Source organism: Echinops telfairi, unplaced genomic scaffold (genome assembly GCF_000313985.2).
Source record: "Echinops telfairi isolate 266 unplaced genomic scaffold, ASM31398v2 ScPeMD7_9;HRSCAF=40, whole genome shotgun sequence".
NCBI classification, from domain to species: Eukaryota; Metazoa; Chordata; class Mammalia; order Afrosoricida; family Tenrecidae; genus Echinops; species Echinops telfairi.
Genome location: NW_022103906.1, coordinates 89,770,560 through 89,788,840, shown reverse-complemented (window position 1 = coordinate 89,788,840; position 18,281 = coordinate 89,770,560). Strand labels below are relative to the sequence as shown.

Below are 18,281 nucleotides of genomic sequence, written 5' to 3'. Positions count from 1 at the left end.
GCTTTGTTCCTGTTCTCAGACAACAAGGGATATAGCTGGAGAGATGGGGTGGGGGTGGGGAAAGAGGAAGAAAAAAACAGGAAGTGAAGGGGGGGGGCAGAAGGAAGGAAATGATAGCGAAAACACAGCAACTCTGAACAGTCCTTGGCCTGATGAGAAAGTGATTTCTAAGCCCGCACTGGTGGGGCAGGCCCTGCATTCGGGAAGCCAGGTCATGACGGACACAAGGGGAGAGAAGTTGGCTTCTCCTGAATTCGGGCTGGGTGCCCATCAATTCCATTTCCCACTCCTGAGTCCAGGGGACAGAACGCTCAGGAGTGGGCATCCCGGATGCAGGGACTGCTTCACCAGGAGCCTTAGGTTCCACATTGAAAGGGTTACGTTTTTAGGAGGAAGGATCCTAGGATGGGAAAATGTCCCTTACCTCGTGGTTGTGGCTAGGAGGCCAAGGGTGTCGCCAGAGAATCTAGAAATAAAAGAGAAGTTGGTGAGGAGAACCGATGATCAGAAGGAGCTAACCCATCCCCACTGCTTTTCTTCTGCGATGCTGTCGGCATGACGAGATGCTTGTCATGTAGGAATGGGGTCTGATTCCCCAGGCTGAGCCCAGCAAGCGTCCTGCTCTCTTCTACCACACAACAAACATAAATGATCCAGGAGAAAGGTGAGTACTCTCCCGACCACGGTGCTCAAATACCTCCAGAGTCTTTTCTTCCGAAACAGACCTCTACTGAAAATATCATTTCACTTCCTTATAGAAGCTTATAGAAGTTCCCCAATCCAAAGGCACATCACTAGGACCACCTGTCACCTGATGAATTGAACACGCTGCTCAAATAGGCGATTGTAACCGTACTTTGCATCCTGGTGCTGGACTTCCAGCAGGGCAGGGCATGCAGACCAACCGACGAGGTAAACCCTCAGACACCAGGCCCACCCACTCCAGTGGTGCCCTTCAGCTGGCTGTGCACCTGGGGGAGCTAGTTCAAATAACGAGCCAGAATAGGGATCAGGAATCTCTAAGAGGAACTTCAAAAAGTTTGCATGGAAATGGAATGAAAAGATAAAGGGATGTCCTAGCAATGTCTGGACAGCCTCCTTGTATTGTTACAAAGCTTTGGGGGTTGTTTGGAACTGGCTTAGCCTGGCTCTGGCCCACAGACTAGTGTTGGGATGGTGAGGATTCTAACCTATCTCTCACTCCCCCCTCCACGTGATAAAGATCACAGGGCCTAAAGAGACAGCGGCTCGCTCCAGGTCCCACAGCTAGTAGCCTTCTAGGCCCTGGCCCGATTCTGTAAATGATTTCCCGTGCCATCCAAACAAATGGGAGGCAAGGAGAGTAAGCATATCTTTGAGAAGCATCCAAGTTTTTTGAAGTGATTGCTGGCGGTTTACTGTGTGAGTCACCCATAGGCCAAATGTCCACTAGGGAGAAGAGAGATCAAGCAGAGAAGGAAACTTGAAACTTGTCTCCTCTCTCCACACACAGCATCACCTCGCATAACATCATGCTTATTTCTTCCATCTAAGCCAGAGCCGGTTCCTCCAGTCCTCCTCTGCCGCGCCCCAAGGAGACAATGACCAACAGACATGACTGGGAGTCTGTGTCTTCTCCCACTCTGTGGCCAACCAAGGACTGTCGGTAGTATGAATTCTGAAAGAGGTACAAACAGAGTGGGGCGCTTTCTAATCTGAAAATTGGAGAAGCTGGAATCAAAGACCCGAGATGACGGATCCAAGGTCTCGCAGCAGAGCTGGTGCTAGAACTAAGGTCTCCTGACTTCCATCGAAGGACACGCTCAGTGTACTATGATTTTCACCCAGACCACATTCAGTGAAGGCACTGAGCAAGGCTTAGAACGCTCCCTGTGTAAGAGCGGCCATGGACAACTTTAAATGGCTCTGAGAATGAGAGGGGAAGGCAGGGGGCAACCCAAGAGAAAGCAATATAGCTCCCGAGAGGACAAAGGGAACGAGAAGACCACATTCCCAACCTCCAGATGGGGCAGGTAGACAATCTGAAGCCCCGAGTGGGAGTCTCAGTCAAGCTTCCACAGTTCGTGAGAAGCAGAGCCTAGATTCTCAATCAGAAAGGCTCAGTGTGACCGGTTTCTGATAGCGGCAAGAGCAATGTGCATCACTAAGATGTAAGAAAACTGAACCAGCTGCTGTAGTCAATTCTGACTCATCGTGACGCGAAACGATAAAGTAGAACTGTCGCCAACGGTTTCTAAGACTGCCTGTCTGTCTGGAAGCGGACTACCACATCTTTCTCCCCTGGAGCAGTTAGTGGATTTGAATGGCCAACCTTTCCCTGAGTACAGTGGTTCTCAACCTTCCTAATGCCAGGACCCTTTAGTACAGTTCCTCAGGTTGTGGTGACCCCCCAACCATAAAATTATTTTCGTTGCTACTTCATAACTATCATTTTGCTACTGTTATGAATTGGGTGACCCCTGTGGAAGGGTCGTTCAACCCCCAAAGGGGTCACGACCCACAGGTTGAAAACCACTGCCTTAGAAGCTGAGCATTTAACCATGACACCCCCAGGGATCCAAGAGCAGATAATAAAACTAGCTGCTATTCCAAGAACTCACTATGTGCCAGGCTTTGTTGAGCACTATGCCTTTAGAGACTGACTAAGACCTCCCAGAAATCACAAAAGGTGGGGCGTTCACAGAGTCCCTTCCTACAGATGGGGAAAGCGGTAAACAAGTCACTTGTCCACTATGTTCCGCGATGAATTCAAGATTTGAATTGAGGCAGTCTGGTTTGAATTCCCATTCTTAACTAGTTGCTGTCTAATCAATTCTGACCTATAGCAATGAAATGTGGGTTAGAATAGAACTGGGCTCCATAGGATTCCTAACAGCTGATTAAAAAAGATCATCAGACCTTCTTCTAAGGCACTTCTGGGTGAACATGGGATGCTGACTTTTCAGTTACCCATTTTCACCACGCAGGACTGCTCATTCTAAAATAAGCCAGAGAATAAGCAGACTCACTCTCAACAACTGGGTTCCGACCCCCAGCCACCCTGCAGGGCAGGGAATAACTGCCCCTGTCTGTTTCTGAGACCATAACTCTTTACTGGAGTAGAAAGCCCCATCTTTCTCCTGAGGAGTGGCTGGTGGTTTCAAACAGCTGACCTTGCAGTTAGCAGGCCAACGCATCACCACCACACCACCATGATAAAATATACCCTCTCAAATCAACTCGTCTGAAGAGAAAACAGGCAGAAAGCTCAGGCAAGGCAGGGAGAGTGGAAAAAGACTAGAAGCACATGACACCTTTCCTCCAAGGGAGAGGAGAGGAAAACTCCCAGCAGGTTGTGCTGTGTAGAGCTGCCCAGGCAGGACCAGACATTTGGCCCCCAGCCCCCCTTGGTGACCATCCACAGGCGCTAGTCAGCACAGGGGAATGACGGAATGACACGCGGGCCTTGCTGCGTGCGCTGCATCACATGTGAGGAGAGAGGAGGCTGGGACAGGGAGTGGACCAAGGGCGGACCCCAGATGAGAGTCATCATGGTGGGTGGAAGGGATGATGTCCTGGGAACTTGTTTCCCATGACCCACAGGGCTGGACCAGCTGGGCAGGCAGACAAGAGACTCTGCCCATGTCCCCCGCACTGACAGTGCCCTTCTGGTTTGTGTGTGTTTGGGGGAGTGGGGAGGCAGGAATTGTCCCCAGGGACCCAAGAGCTTCTGTGGATGGTGCCTAAGCTCAGCCCCAGCGACCTGTAGGGAGGAGGCAGTGCAGGGATCTTACCGTGCACTGCACGATGCAGGGGCGTGGGCCAAAGTAATCATAGTGGTGGCCTGACGACAATTATGATGATGATGATGAAGATAATGGCAGGCACCACTTGCTGACAGCTTGGTATGTGTCAGGACATAAACTAAGTGCTTTAAATAGATTATTTAATAATGACACCAACTCTGTGAGGTCTGTACGGGTATGCCTAATTGATAATGTGAGGAAGCTGAAATAATTCCCTAAAGATCCCAGAGATAGTAGGTGATGAGAGAGGATCAAAACGGCGTTCTCTCTGACATTCTGGTTCCAGGTCTCACCCCTCCACTGCACAGTGCTGTGAAGTGATGAGTTAACTTACCCCGCAACATGCAATCGCGCTAGCTTCCCGTGGCCAGCGTCGAGCTACTGAAGCACACCGTACAGGGCTTCTGCGTCACATTTACCATCTATGACACTATTTGAGTACACAGTTAAGCTCCCTGATAGCTTGGACCCAGAGGCGCCGTCTTCTGAAAAGTCATCTGCCAAAGATCCGAGGGACTCACATTTCTACTCTGACACACAAGGGTCACCGGGATTTGGGATCGGCTCAAAGATATCTGCACATATCCGAAGTCTGCTCGCCACGTGGACACACAGGATCACATACAAGGGGGCCTTTGAAAAGGGGACGAAAAAATGGATGAAAAAAAAAATCATGGGACTTTCCCCTGAATTTTGAAGCGCCCTTGTATAATGAGGGTGGCCGTGTAATTTATCACCCGAATGTTGAGAGCGAAAAGGAGCCCAATTAACAATACCTCGGGGACAACAGGCATAAGGCATAAACTGGGACTGTCCCAGGTACACAGGACATATGGTCACTTTGCACATGGTTCTTGCCCCTTCTCATGGGGTCAGTTATTTTTATGCCCAGTTGTGCTGGTGGGGAGGGGTCTAGGGATGGGGGGAACTCTCCCAGACAGCCCCCCCAATTCCCACTCTACACAAACACTCCTTTATAATAACACCGTCTCTCTTTGTTCGCCAGCCTGTCTCCTACATTAGTTGGGCTTATAGGCTTATGCAAAGAACAGGCTGATGCAGCTTGATTATAAAGCAGCTGGGCTTTATAAAGGCAGTATAAAGATGCTAGAGGCAGTGAGATGTAAGGGTGTGACCAGCTTTAATAATATGCTTTACAAGGACTGGTGGGTGCTTTGAGCCTGGAAACCCCACCCTAGAATGTCCAACTGTGGTAATAACCAGTAAGCCCTACGCAAGGCGGTGGCTGTGGCCGTTTGTCCAGGCAGCCCAAGGCCACCGAATAGGCAGCCGGTCGGGGAAGCCGAGGTCACTCACTGGAGAAGTTGCTGACCTCTGAAAGGACACGAGACTCAGTTTCTCCCAGGGCCAGCCTATAGCTGGGGCCTGGCCTGAACTGGGGGAACTCGAAGCAGATCCTACATCTGCCTGGCGATTGGGGGGCTGTAGGCTTTGGCTCTGTGGGAGAAAGACCTATGAGTGGCTTGCATAACCGTGAGACAAGGAATGTGATCATCCTGCTTGGTTAGCAGGGTCACCATGCGCAAAAATCGGCTTGGTGGCAGCCAACCACAATAAGCCTTTTTGGGGTCTGGATTCTCGTCTTCAACATCCTGGGCAATCTGCCTCCCAAAGAGTGTCTGGCCAAGGAGGGAACAAATGCTATCAGTCTGAAACCAGGAAATCAGTTTTGAGTTAAACTCACGCCGCCAATACACGTACAACAAATGGACCAAGAAAGCCATGGCCCTCAGTCTACTTTCTGAAGAGGCTCTGGGTGGCATTGATGTAACCAGGGGCATCACAGGGCTTCTAGTGAAGTGGTCTTCCAGGTGCACTAGAGAAGCTCAGGGAGAAAGCTGGGTGCCCCGGGGTGGGTCAGGGGGCACGACTGCCTGGTTCTGTGTTGCACCTTACAATAACACAGGCAGGGAGGCATTTTCGGGTTGCTGCTTGGGGCTTCAGCAGGGGATTATTTTTAGAGATGTGGTTTTATAACAAGCACAGATACCTGGCCCTTCGTGCGGAGGCAGCTCAGAACGGGTGTTCAGAGCACAGATTGGGACGCACGCGGTTTGAATTCCAACTCTGATCGTGAGCAAGTTATTTAAGTTTCCTGAACCTCAGTGTCCTCTTCTGTACAGGGGTTATGAGTCTCTATCATTTATCTATCTCATTGTGCTGCAGCAAGGATGACATCCACTGTGACGTGGAAGCAGCTCCGGGTCTAACGCCCTAAGGAAGTATTAGGTATTGCTGTGTCATCATTATTGCTGTTACTCAAGGGATGCCCTAGAGCCGGAGAAGGGAACAGGTGCCTCTAAGGCTACCCAGCAAGCAGACGGAAAAGCCAGGACTGGGGCTCAGTTCTCCCCACTCACAGCCAGGCCGCTTCCATCCCAGCACTGGGACTGCATTACAGGGAGCAGACAAGTGTCGCCAATCGTGACTGATGCAGAATGCTCATGACTTTGGCAACCCTAGGCTGTCAGAGACCAAGAAACCTGGGAAGGGGACAGAAGAGTACCCACTGTGACCTGAGCATGCTCTGTGCTGTGTACCAGGTGCTGTGCCGAACACTGCCGAGCGATGTTTCATGCACCACCGCCCCCGCCCCGCACCTCCCCATCAATCCTGCCAAAAATGGCACGCTTGTCTACATCTTACAACCGAGGAGCTGGAGACAGACTTCAAGAAGTTAGGTGTCCAGTCTTGTGCTCAGAGGAAGTAGTGGGCAAACAGACATTTGAACCCAAGCCAGACTGGCTCCCCGCTGTGATCCTGTGCAACGAAGAGGCCCGAGTCCACCACTCACAGACGGGGGTCACTTGGCATGGGGCGCTAAGAGAAGCAACGAATGGTGACAGAGCCATGATAAGGGCAATGGCTCTCCTCCGGGGCTCCCATTCGTTCGATTTCCCAATTCCAGGTCTGTCCATGACCATCATCACACCTGAACAGCCACTAGAATACCACGTCCTCTCACGAGGCTGGCAGGATGCCCGTCAAACTGGCCGACACCTCATCCACCTTCCCGTCTCACTGCCAAACCAGGACAATGCACCATTTGTCTCTCAGAGACAGCAGTTCACAGTGCTACTTCCTACAGGTCCTTCCCCGGGTTAGGGACTATGGGGAGGCCCTCAGTTACCCCAGAAGATCAGCATCTTCCTCTCCCAGACATTCTCCAGCAACAGTATGACCGACGCCCCGGCACCTGTCTGTTCTTGTGTTCTCTTCTCCCCCTTTGGGGTCGTAACGCTATCTTTAGGACTTGGGTTAAAGTACATACTTAAACATATCTGCGCTATCAGCAGCCAACACCCGCCTTGTCATTCATCAGGATGCTGGCAGAAGGGACGGGGACGAACAGTGCCTACTGCAGAGCCCGTGACTGGTCATCCCCAGGGAGACAAGTCGGGAAGGCACCTCCATGCGGCACAGAAGCTTTCTAGGAAGGTAAAGAAACCGGGGTCTATCCGCAGTGCAGCCTGGCTTTAGGCACCTCCTGTCCTCACTGATCTTCAGAAGCAATGTCTGTTCGATGCAGGTAAGATGGAGGCAGGTCGTGTGCAACTTGCAGGGGTTAGTTTTAGGATCCCATGAGGTTAGTTTTAGGGTCCCATGAGCTTCCTCTTCTAAACTGTCAGAGCCATTGAGATCCATGCTTCATCTCTGTCGTGGGAGAGGGAGTTCTCTCTGAGCAGGGGACACGTCTAAGTCATCTTTGCCGACGGTTGCTGCTAGCTCTGAAGAAGGGCTTATGGGGGAATTATAACGATGGCCTCTGCTCTCCGAGACGGCAGTGCCAAGGGGTGGCTGGGGAAGGAGGTGGGAGTCACAGTCGACAAAGAGGCTGGCGCAGCCTGTGAAGGCTCTTGCATACACGGATTTTGATCTTTAGCTGATGAGCAAACACAGGTAAGGGATGCTTTTAGAAGTGCGGCCGTGAGAAGGAGGCCCTGCGAGGAGCCCAGGATCTGGAGTCCAGTGGGTGAATTTCAGCCCCAGCTCGGTGGGACGGTAAGAACTTTAGCTTCCTCCCACGTGGGTGTTAGGATTACCTACAGAATTACCATATTTACTCGTGTATAAGCCGAGTTTTTTCAGGACATTTTCAATGCCGTTTCTGTGGTAAAATTAGGTGCCTCGGCTGATCTTCGGCTCAGCTTATACTCGAGTATATACGATATATGTAAAGGGATCCATTGCAGGACTTGGAGCCAATCTGACCTTCAGCAACTATGATTTCCCCCTTGGGAGGTGGGTGGTAAAGCTGACCGTCACTGTCAGATATCAACAAATGTGACAGAGGGCCAAGGTCTGTGGGAGATACACAATTTCATGTCAACTTGATAAAAGAATGAAGGGGTGGAGTCTAGCCTGTCAGTCAGGTCACAGCCTGATTGATCCCTCCCTATGGGTGTGGACTTCTCATGGGGATTCTGGGAACTTCCTCTCTCTCTGGTTTCACCTTCCTGTTGACAAGCCACATGGAGCCACACTGATACCTGCAGGAGCCCTGGAGATGCTTCCACCACCACTGGATCCACTAGACTTCCCACCCACTGGCCTGTGATCTTCCTGCATTCAGCATCATTGCATGTGCTGCATGAGTCTGAAGAGGAATTTATAGACTCATATGGGGCATAGGGGTTAATATCGGCCTTATGCATTTGATTTGGACTGGGTTGGAATGTTTTCTCAATACACGATTGCTCTATGATATAAAGCTCTCTCTTACACATATATGTGTGTCTCTGGATTTGTTTCTCTAGTCCACCCTGACTAACACAAGGCCCATGGCAGCAAGGTATAAGAAACAGAGAAGTGGTGCCAGGATCACACTACACTGACACAATTGAAAAGCCAATGTGGCTCGTTACTGGTTGTCCACGTTTCCAATGGTTCTGTGGTCCTCCACTACATTGCACCCATGTACAAAACAGCCACCCCGGCTCTCACATGGTAAATACCACCTGAGCCCCACATACCACCTCTAGATTCCCCGGCAGCCCTGCTCTCCAGTGACATGAAAGGAGTATCTTTTAGATGGCTTATGTTGCGTGATCTACAGAGAGCAGGCAGTAGGGCCATGGTGAAAGACAGAACACCTGAGTCGAGATGCAAGAGATCTGGGTTCCAGTCTCAGCGTGGCCACTTGATGTCGTTGCCATCCAGTGAATTCCAGCTCATGGAAACCCCATGCGCATGGAGTAGAACTGCTTCAGAGGATTTTCAAGCCTGTGTTTGAGCTCTTAGAAGTGGACTTCCAGGCCTGTCTCAAAAGACATCTGAGGGTGGGTTTGAACTGCCAACCTTTGGGCTAGGAGGCAGTATTTCACTGTTTATACCTCCCAGGCATTCCCTTGGGGCAAGTCACTCCCTGCCATCTAAATCACGAAGGAGTTTGGGGCCTGAGCTGTCTTCGGAACTTAGGACCCTCCATAGTTAGAACAGCCCTCCAATGTAATGTTTCTGTAGCAGCTTCACCTATGGCATTTGACAGCATTATTTATGATCCTGACCTCTGCTAAAAATACAATGGAAACGAACCCTTTGTACGGAATGGCCCCATCCAAATCAAGCAGGGATTCACTGAAGTCTGGCGGGTGTCTGTTTGCGGGTTTTCACTCCAGCGGTGACTGGCTGGGTAAGCTTGGGCAAGTCCTTTCACTCCTCTGGGCTCACTTTCCTCTTGTGAGCATCAGAGGGAGTACTGTTCATCTCACATAATTTCCCAGGAAACTCTGCTTTATAACACTTCACGGAAGTTTTTCACAGCAAGTACAAATTTCATTTCACTTAGACACCTATGCAGCTAACCATCCTTCACGCCGAAGGCCACAGAGGACCAGTTTCACAAACAGGCCCAGTGGGGGGAGGGGGGAGGGGAACAGAGCACTCCCATTATTAATAGTAAAGGGGAGAGGGAGTCAGCATCCAGATGATAGTCTGATTGAGAAGATACCTGGGACAGCTGGAGCCTCAGCTTGATCTACAGCACTGACAAGGGTCACCCCAGCTCTGGAAGACAAACAATGGCCATTAGGACCCAGACAATAGCCCAGCTGCTCCCCTCCCTGGGCTCCCTGCTGTGAGGCAAATCCGAAGTCATATGATCAGCATCCAGCCCTCATTAAGCCTCCAGAAGCAAAGGGCCCCTGCCTTCCAGGCAGCCCAGGGCTGCAGGATGTGAACACACACACCCCCCCCCAAGGCCGGCCAGCCCCCCAACCCCCGCCAACGGAAAAAGAAAAAAGGAACAAGGAACAAACAAAAAAACCTCAAGGAAGCCAAAAACCAACCCGCCCCCAAAAGGGAAGTGTCACCTGAGCCCCACCCACCACCTCTAGATTCCTGGCAGCCCTACTCTCCAGTGTCATCCAAGGAGCATCTTTTATGTGTGGCTCACGTTGCTAGATCTACAGACCCCACTCACGCAGGAAGGCCCTGGTGGCAAAGCATCCTGGGTGGAAATGAGCCCCATGTGAGAGCATTTCTAAACCTGCATCCACACTCATGGAAACCCCTGGTCTTTCCGTGAACTCTGACTTAGGGAGACCCTACAGGGCAGAGGGAATTGCTTTCCACGGCGGTCATCTGAATGGAAGCAGGGACTGCCATGTTTCTCCGGCAGAACCGCTAACCTTTCGAGCTTCGGTTAGCAGAGGAATGCTTCACCATGATGCCACCAAGGCTCCTCTTAGAGAAACTACAGCTGAAACCCAGAGACGTTGACTGCTTCCTTGGGTTTTCTTGTCTTCTCCTGCAGCCAGACTTTCCCCTCCATTCTTGAAGCCAACAGCAATCTCGGTTTCCCCAGGAAGGCTTCTCTGCTTCTCCTCTGACACTTCTGTCCTCATCAGTGTCTTCTTTGGTTCTGACATCGCAGAGCAGTTGCTGTCTAACCAGGCAGCATGGAGAGCCTGCTCGTTGCCTCATCAACTTTCCATTGGCTGGTTGTATCAACCTCCTAACTGGATGTATCCTCCCTGGACCGTGGGTCTAGAACCTCTGCAGAAAGAAGTGTCTAAAACATGGAACGGATCATGCTTAACCCCTTCCCTGCTTAAAACCCTTCGAGGACCTTCAACAAACTTCAGGGGGAAAAATACTAAATGTCACTCCTGACTTGGTGATTTCAAACTGCTGACTTCGCAATTAGCAGCCCAATGCATAACCACTACACCACCTGGGCTCCTTCAAGCCACTCCCCAGGCCTATATTACCACGTGTATCCAAGATGGGTGGAGAATGTTGGTCTCCTGATAACCAGGCAAGAGTTCTTCCCTGCTATCCATGACTGTGAAGCCAATAGTCTCTCTTCATCTCCTATTTGGGGAGGTGTTCCCCTCTCCTGTTCAACTGCTTGGAATTAGAGCCATAGGGCATGGTTCCTTTTGGTCCTGAGGTTCTTTAAGCCTTCCAGAACACTTGTATTAAAGAACCAATTTCTGTGGATCCAAGAGCTTTTGGCCTCAACAACCAGTATCTTAATGGCAATAACGTGGGCCAAGACTATAAGAATTGATCCCTTATAACACGTTTTTACAGCCCATATCTGGGAGAGAAAGATAAGGGAGAGAAGTTAACATTTACTTCTTTACTTCACCTTTCATTTAGCACCTACTTTGTGAGAGACACTGAAGTAAATGTCTACGACACAGAGTTCACTAACTCTTTATATCAACAGTGACGAATGGCTCCTGACAGGTGAAGAAATTAGAGATCACAGTAGTCATAGCTCAATTTTTGGCATTAACTCAGTTGGGACCCATTTTTTATGCTCCATACTTGTGTACCCAATAGCCAGCCCATTGGCTATCTTTACTTCGACATCTCCCAAGCACCAAACACTGCACGTCCAACAACGACAACAGCATTTAATCCCCATGCTGGAGTTCAGACAGCACAAGAAATAACATTGATGGAATCCCTAAGGGTTTCTGCTTTAAGACCTGATCTGGTTTACTGCTCCAGCAACCCCTTATATGGAAAGATTCTAAGAAGAGTTCACACCACAGAAGAGAGAGGTGGTTGGAAGCTTTTACTGAGCAAATGCATTCCCCAGAGCACACCAGAGTAGTAAGTGTGTATATCTATGGGGCTTAAAGGAGTAGAGAAACAAGATCCAGAAGAGAGCTAGACTATGAATCCACTGATTTCCTGGAGTTCGCTTGTTCTAGCTCATCCCATCAATTGCCTGCATTCCTTCTGAACTTCATGGTCACCTCGCCTTTTTAAAACCAGCCAAAGTAGGGGAATTTACACCACAAAAATTGGCATAGGCTTCCAATTAGGACTTTTCTCTCCTTGAAAAACCAGGTCTTAAAGATTTGCCAACACGCCACTGTCTGATCCATGAGGACCCTGGATTGGAAAGACAGGAAAAGGAGAGGATAGCTTTACTGTGTTTCCAACCCACTGCTCACCTTGGACCAGTGGTTCTCCACTTGCGGGTCGTGACACCTTTGGGGTCAAACGACCCTTTCACAGGGGTCACCCAATAACAGCAGCCAAATTACAGTGATGAAGTAGCAACGAAAATAATTTTATGGTTGGTGGGCCACCACAACATAAGGTACTGTATTAAAGGGTCACAGCATTAGGAAGGTTGAGAACCACTGCCTTGGTTAATATTTTTCCCTATCTTGGACTCAATTTCCTCATCTGCAAGGGGAGCAAAAATCCTTACTTTCCTTCCACTTGACTTGGAGGCTAAAATAAGACAAAGGACGCACGTGGGCGTTGATGAATGTAGAACAGTGAGGAAGGAGCCCTGGTAACAGAGAGGTAAGACACTCAGCTCTTACATGGGAAGTCAACAGTTGAAACTCGCCAGCGGTTCCCCAGAAGGAAGACGGGGCCGCCTGCTTCCCAGGGGCATCACTGGTAGGGTGGGGGGGATGCGGGCCACACCAGGGGATACTGTCAGAGGACGTGTCACCAAAATGACCGTCTAGAAAATATCGGTGCATGCTTTCATCAGAAATGTATCATTTTAATTTTAAGCTACTTTTAAAACTCGTAAGGATATTCATAACAAGGAAAACAATTTTTTGTACCCAGCTCACATGTATCAATATATGACAGGTCTAAACGTCGAAGCTAATTTACTTATTGAGTCTTCTAATGTTGTCTTTATTGGACAATTACAAGGACACGCTGTGTGGTTTCACTGAGTCACAATACAAGGCAGTACAAAGAGGCACTTACAAAGTTCAGCTCCTCATCATGCTGTAAGCAGTAAAGCGGCCATTCAATGTAGAAAGAGTTTACAAAACCATTTAGTTGTTAGTAGTCAAATCATCTGAGAAGCACTGCATTTACGCAATTCATAAGCATATTGATCAGATATGATTAAATACTGTACCAAACACTCCGAGGCATTCGGCATGGTCTGATATGGGAGGAGGTCCACGGGAGAGGCGTGGATACTGTGAGTAAGAACACTGGTACCACCAACCCTCAGGATGCCACCTCTGCTTGCAGAAATATGACAGCTTTGCAAACCCTATGGGCCATTTGTACTCTGGCCTTTCAAGCTTCTCTGAGTTGGAATCCATTCTTTGGTTATTGGTTGTTTGTGTGTTTGTTTTAAGGGGAAATATTTGTTAGCCATGCAGACATTTTTGGTCACAGGTAGGGCTATAGAGCATCTAGTGGATCTTGTTATTAGTGCCCTGGCTTTGGTCCCAACTCACAGCTACCCTACGCCCCACAGACGGAAGCACTGCTGTGTATAGTTTGAAGATATACTGCTAAGTATCCTACAATACAGTGGATAGGCCCCCTCACTTGTGACCACAAAGATGTATTCTGCCCAAAGTATCGGATTGTCACGGGTTGACAAATTCCAATGTCAAGTAATTGAAACAGGGCAGCCTATTCAAGAACCTTGAACATCACAGCATCCAGAAGGAAAAGAAGGGAGCTGGGATGAGCTTGTAGGAACCAGGTAGATGAGCAGGTGATAAAGCTGCTGCTCTGACATGATGGCTGGTGGCTGGCAGGTGCTCAGCAGTGGTTGGTGGGCAAGGCAGGCGGGGCCAGGTTTCAAGCGAGTGGAAACCCAGTCTCTTGAGCGGGCACACAGCCCACTGCACATAGCTCCAGAGTGGCACCAGGAGAAGAGGATGACAAGTGTGACTCTACTTCCTTTGGAGCGTAACAGGATGAAATGGTGAGAAGTCACAGGCCCAGAGACCTGGCTTAGACCTGACAACCACGGCATCACTGGCCCAAGGTGTAGTTTTATTTAAGTCACTTGCTATTATGAGCAGAAACATCCTGAGAGGTGAGCCGCCAAGCTCTCCTCCTGCAAGGAGGAGGCAACTTGTAAAGACAAACAGCAGGCAGCCTGGCTTTTGAACTGTTCAAGCACCACTTTTTAAAGACAATCCTTTCATCCCCTTAGAATGAACTTGGAATTCATCGTGCATGTAACACCAGCCACCCCAAGTGGGTACAGTGCTGGGTGGGAAGTCCTACAGACGTTAGGACAGAGCGAGCCCTAGTCATTGAAGAACCACAAACCTGTGACGAGGCTGACAAAACCCAGAAACTCGGAAGAAAAGAGGGATGACAGGCACACACTTTGTGGTCCCTGAGCCTCTGGGTCTTGCAGTCAGCAGAGTGGTGGAGAGTAGTCTAACTACAGCCGTTCCTGAAGCTTCCCTGCTTGATTCCAGATCTCCGGCCCCTGCACTCAGAGAAGGTGCCGGTCTCTAGAAGGACAGACATCAGCACCGAGTGCCTTCCTCTGTGTCTCTCTTAAGATCTGAATGTGACCAGAAGCCATAAGACTCACAAAGCCTTTTAATTCAAAGCCAAGGGTTCAGAGCTAATTCTAGAGGGGACAGGATTGAGTGGCTTGTCAGGCACCAGAGCTGGGAGCAGAATGAGGATATTTTTGTCCTTCCTTGTCTACGAATGGCAACTCACTCGACCATCCGATTCCCCGGAGGAATGCCCAAGCTGAAAGGAGGCGACTGTCGCAGGCCCAGTACTGCATTTCTTACAGACTCTCAGACGAATGCCGATTTTCAGGGCCCAGGGCTGCGTCACGTTCCTGTTCAGAAAGATATGTTACTCTGATTTCCACACTTCCTCCCCAAAGCTTACTTGGAACTCAAGAACAAGCTTGGTTAGGACCCAGGTAGGACCCGGGGTAACACAAGACGGAAATAGGAAAATGCATTACAATACAGGAAAATACAGCTTTGGGAAAAATACCTTAGGAAAACACAGCTTTAGGAAATACATTAGAAAAGTCAAACACCAAACAACCAGCTTTGTCCTTTGGGAAGTCTGGCCCCTTCCTCTCCTCCTCATCTGGATCATTTCTCCCACGCACAACTCCGGAAGCTAGAGCATCTTATGCTCACACTATCCAGAGAGCCAGGCTAAGAAAAGGAAGGAAATCCACCTAAAGCTCAAGAGGGAGTTCCACCATGATGCAAAGAGTTGACTGGACTCACTGGAGGTTGAAGGTCACTCGGGAGGACCTGGGAAGATAGCCTTGGCTGCTAGGTTTTAAACTGGCTGATGATTTTCATTGATTCCTATGCTGATGCCTTAAATTTGTCTTTTCTTCTTTTCTTGATCCCTGCAATACTTGAAATAACATATGGTGACTTTTTCAGTAATGGTAAAATCCTTTTGCTATATTACTACTAATCACATGATTTACTGTTTTCCGATCTTGAGTTTTTTCAGAATGATGATGGCCGATGTCATGACAATACCTTATGTATCAAACATTTTACAAAATAATGTCAATGATCACATGAGCTCCTCATTGCCTCTCTCTCTCTTACATTACAGATATAGAAACCAAAGCCCCAAGTGTTTAGGTGACAGTTCTGTGGTCACAGGGCTAGTCAGCCGCAACAATGAGGTCCCCATGTGGGCCTGTCTAATTTTGAAGCCTATGTTCATTCTACCATCTAACCTGCTCCTTCACTACTGGTGACACAGTGGTCAGACACTGGGCTGCTAACTGAAGGTCAGCAGTTTAAAACCACCAGCCAGTTCCACTGGGGGGAAAAAAAGAAGAGGCTTTCTACTCCCAACAAGTTAGAGGCTCAGAAACTCAGAGGAGCGGTTTTCTACCCAGCCTATCTGGTCGCCATGAGTCGGATTAGGCTCAATGGTAGTGAGTGTGTTGATTGAATGGTCGATCAGCTACTTCACACATGGGACACCAACTTCCTTCTTAGCATGTCAGTGGGGTATGGTGCCAAGAGCCTATCTCTGTGGGGCTGATGAATGAGCAGCAATTGTGATTCCTTACTGGGGTCCACATGCAGCCACACACTTGGCAGGACCAGAGGACAGTCACCTAACCTTCCCACCTGGGCCAAGTCTCTGCAGAGGACGCATCCAGCCAGAGACATAAGAACTCACTCTCAAAAACCTCACGGCCGTCAAGTTGATTCCAACTCACAGTGACTGTATAAGGGCAGAGTAGAATTGCCCTTGTGGGTTTCAGAGACTTAACTCTTTACGGGAGTAGAAAGCCTCATCTTTCTCCCAAGGGCAGGTTGGTGGTTTCAAACTGCTGGCCTTGCCGTTAGCAGCCCAACGTGTAACCCACTCGACCCTCTGGGCTCTGGAGAAATAGATATTAACAGGGAGGATGAAGTCCTGCCTGCAACCTAGCTTTCCTTGTCTGCAGTGCTCCACCTCTGGGGATAAAGCTATGAGAACAGTGTGTCACGTAACCCGTCTTTTGTAGACAGAGAAGGAATGACAATGTTCACAGTGGTGCTTGCTCCTTTGGGAGGCACAGGCAAATTCTGAAACACCAGGGATAAAAGCCGACTACAGTCCCTGCCCTATCTCCCCTCCAGCCACCCCCACCCTACCCATGAGGGGTGCAGCTACTCAAGAAAAGGTCCCCTGGAGGGGCTACTGCCTAAGCCGAGTCTGGAAGGCAAGGGTCCCTTGGACTTGAGCAAACAGAGAGGCAGAGACTGAGAGTGAGGAAGGTGAATGTTGAAGCAGAAGCCAGAGGGCAAAATGGAAAGGAATGTGGAAGCCCTTGATGTCAAGAATGATATCCTTCCTTCTGCCTGGGGTGTGACAAAGACAGGGTGCATGAGGGAAAGGCAGGGACCATAAAGGGAGTCAAAGGAGGCCATTAGTAATAGCTGGGATATGGGGTTGGCCAGCTTCAGGAAGGCCTGACAAATCGACATAAGGAAATCTATACACTCTGCATGGGAGCTAAGCCACGGAACTTCATGATCTATTATTTAGCGGAGATGAGGCGCGACTATCAGATGTGCATTTAATGTCACAGAGAGTTGAGCTGTGCAGTGGTGGCCTGAGTCAAGCTACTTCTGGATTCTGACCATCAATCATCTCATCTGTCAAATGGGGAAAACACCGCGTAGTGACGCTACATAGCCTAGAAGTGTTCTAAGAATACACTCAGATCTTCAGTGAATATTTAGCTCAAGATAAAATGTAAAGCCTATCTAAGGAAGAAGGAGGCCTAGTGGCATAGTGGGCTATGCGTTGGACTGCAAACCAGAAGGTCTGCAGTCTGAAACCCCTAGTCACTCAGACGGGGAAGATAAAGGTTTTAGCGCCCATACAAGTTCAGTCTCAGAAACCCACAGGGGTAGTTCTACCCTGTCTTATCTGGTTGCTATGAGTGACCATCGACTCAATGGCAGGGAGCTTGGTTTGGTTTTGTTGGTGGCACGATGGCTACATGCTCAGCTGCTAATTGAAAGGTGGGTGGTTCGAATCCTCCTCCCCTCTGTGGGAGAAGGAGATTGCAGTCTATTTCTGTAAAGACTACAACCGTGGGAAGTCAGTTTTGTCTGACGAGTCATCCTTGAGTCGGAACCAATCCAAGGGCCGTGAATATAAGGAATGAAACCCGCTTCGCTCTAGGATACATAAAGGGGAGCTTCGAACTTTAAAGCACCCACCTGAGAAGCACAGGATGGGAGAGAGAAGCTGGCCCACGGAGCCAAAGCTGCAGCTTTCACAGTCCCCTGGTACCACGTTGTCCTCTGCACCTGGTGCAGGCTAGCTTTCTCATCTATATGAGAACTGCAAAAAAAAAAAAAAGGCACTATATATCCAATAAATGGTTCCAGTTTCGGGTGAAAAGCATTATTGTCACACAGTCTGTGAGCTCTTCTGAGATCTTAGAGAATAAAGCATGTTTGCTATTCAGATGAACTGGCAAGGCTGTTATCATAAAGGGTCATCGAAGAACCCCCATGTATCTCCTGTCCCCCTTGTGAGTGAGTCCCTCCCTCTCTGGGTCTCTCTGGCTGCTCCTTAAATAAGGCAAGACAAAGCCAGACCAGTTAGCCCATGTAAGTACCTTGAGTTGGGGCAGGGCTTGGAAGACAAAAGCTTTCCAGTTCAGAGGGGAACGGTTTCTAAGCATTGCAGGATTCGCTTCGTTAGCATAACGTCGCCTTGCGCATCTTGTAAAACACTTTGCTGTTCCATTTCAGGAAGAGT

General features: G+C 49.3%; 1 protein-coding gene across 2 annotated transcripts in view; it reads right to left on the bottom strand.

Moving 5' to 3' along the window:
* The window catches only part of CYRIA (CYFIP related Rac1 interactor A), a 103,101-nt gene extending 85,348 nt beyond the window's left edge, over positions 1-17,753 (bottom strand). Inside the window, exon 1 of one of the 2 annotated variants that reach the window (XM_045286864.1) lies at positions 17,735-17,753. The gene's annotated coding sequence lies outside the window, so the exon portion shown is untranslated. Of the gene's footprint in view, positions 1-424; positions 468-17,734 lie in introns of those variants that run through there. The other variant, XM_004696047.2, reaches the window with a different exon arrangement.
* Positions 17,754-18,281: the final 528 nt, after the last annotated feature.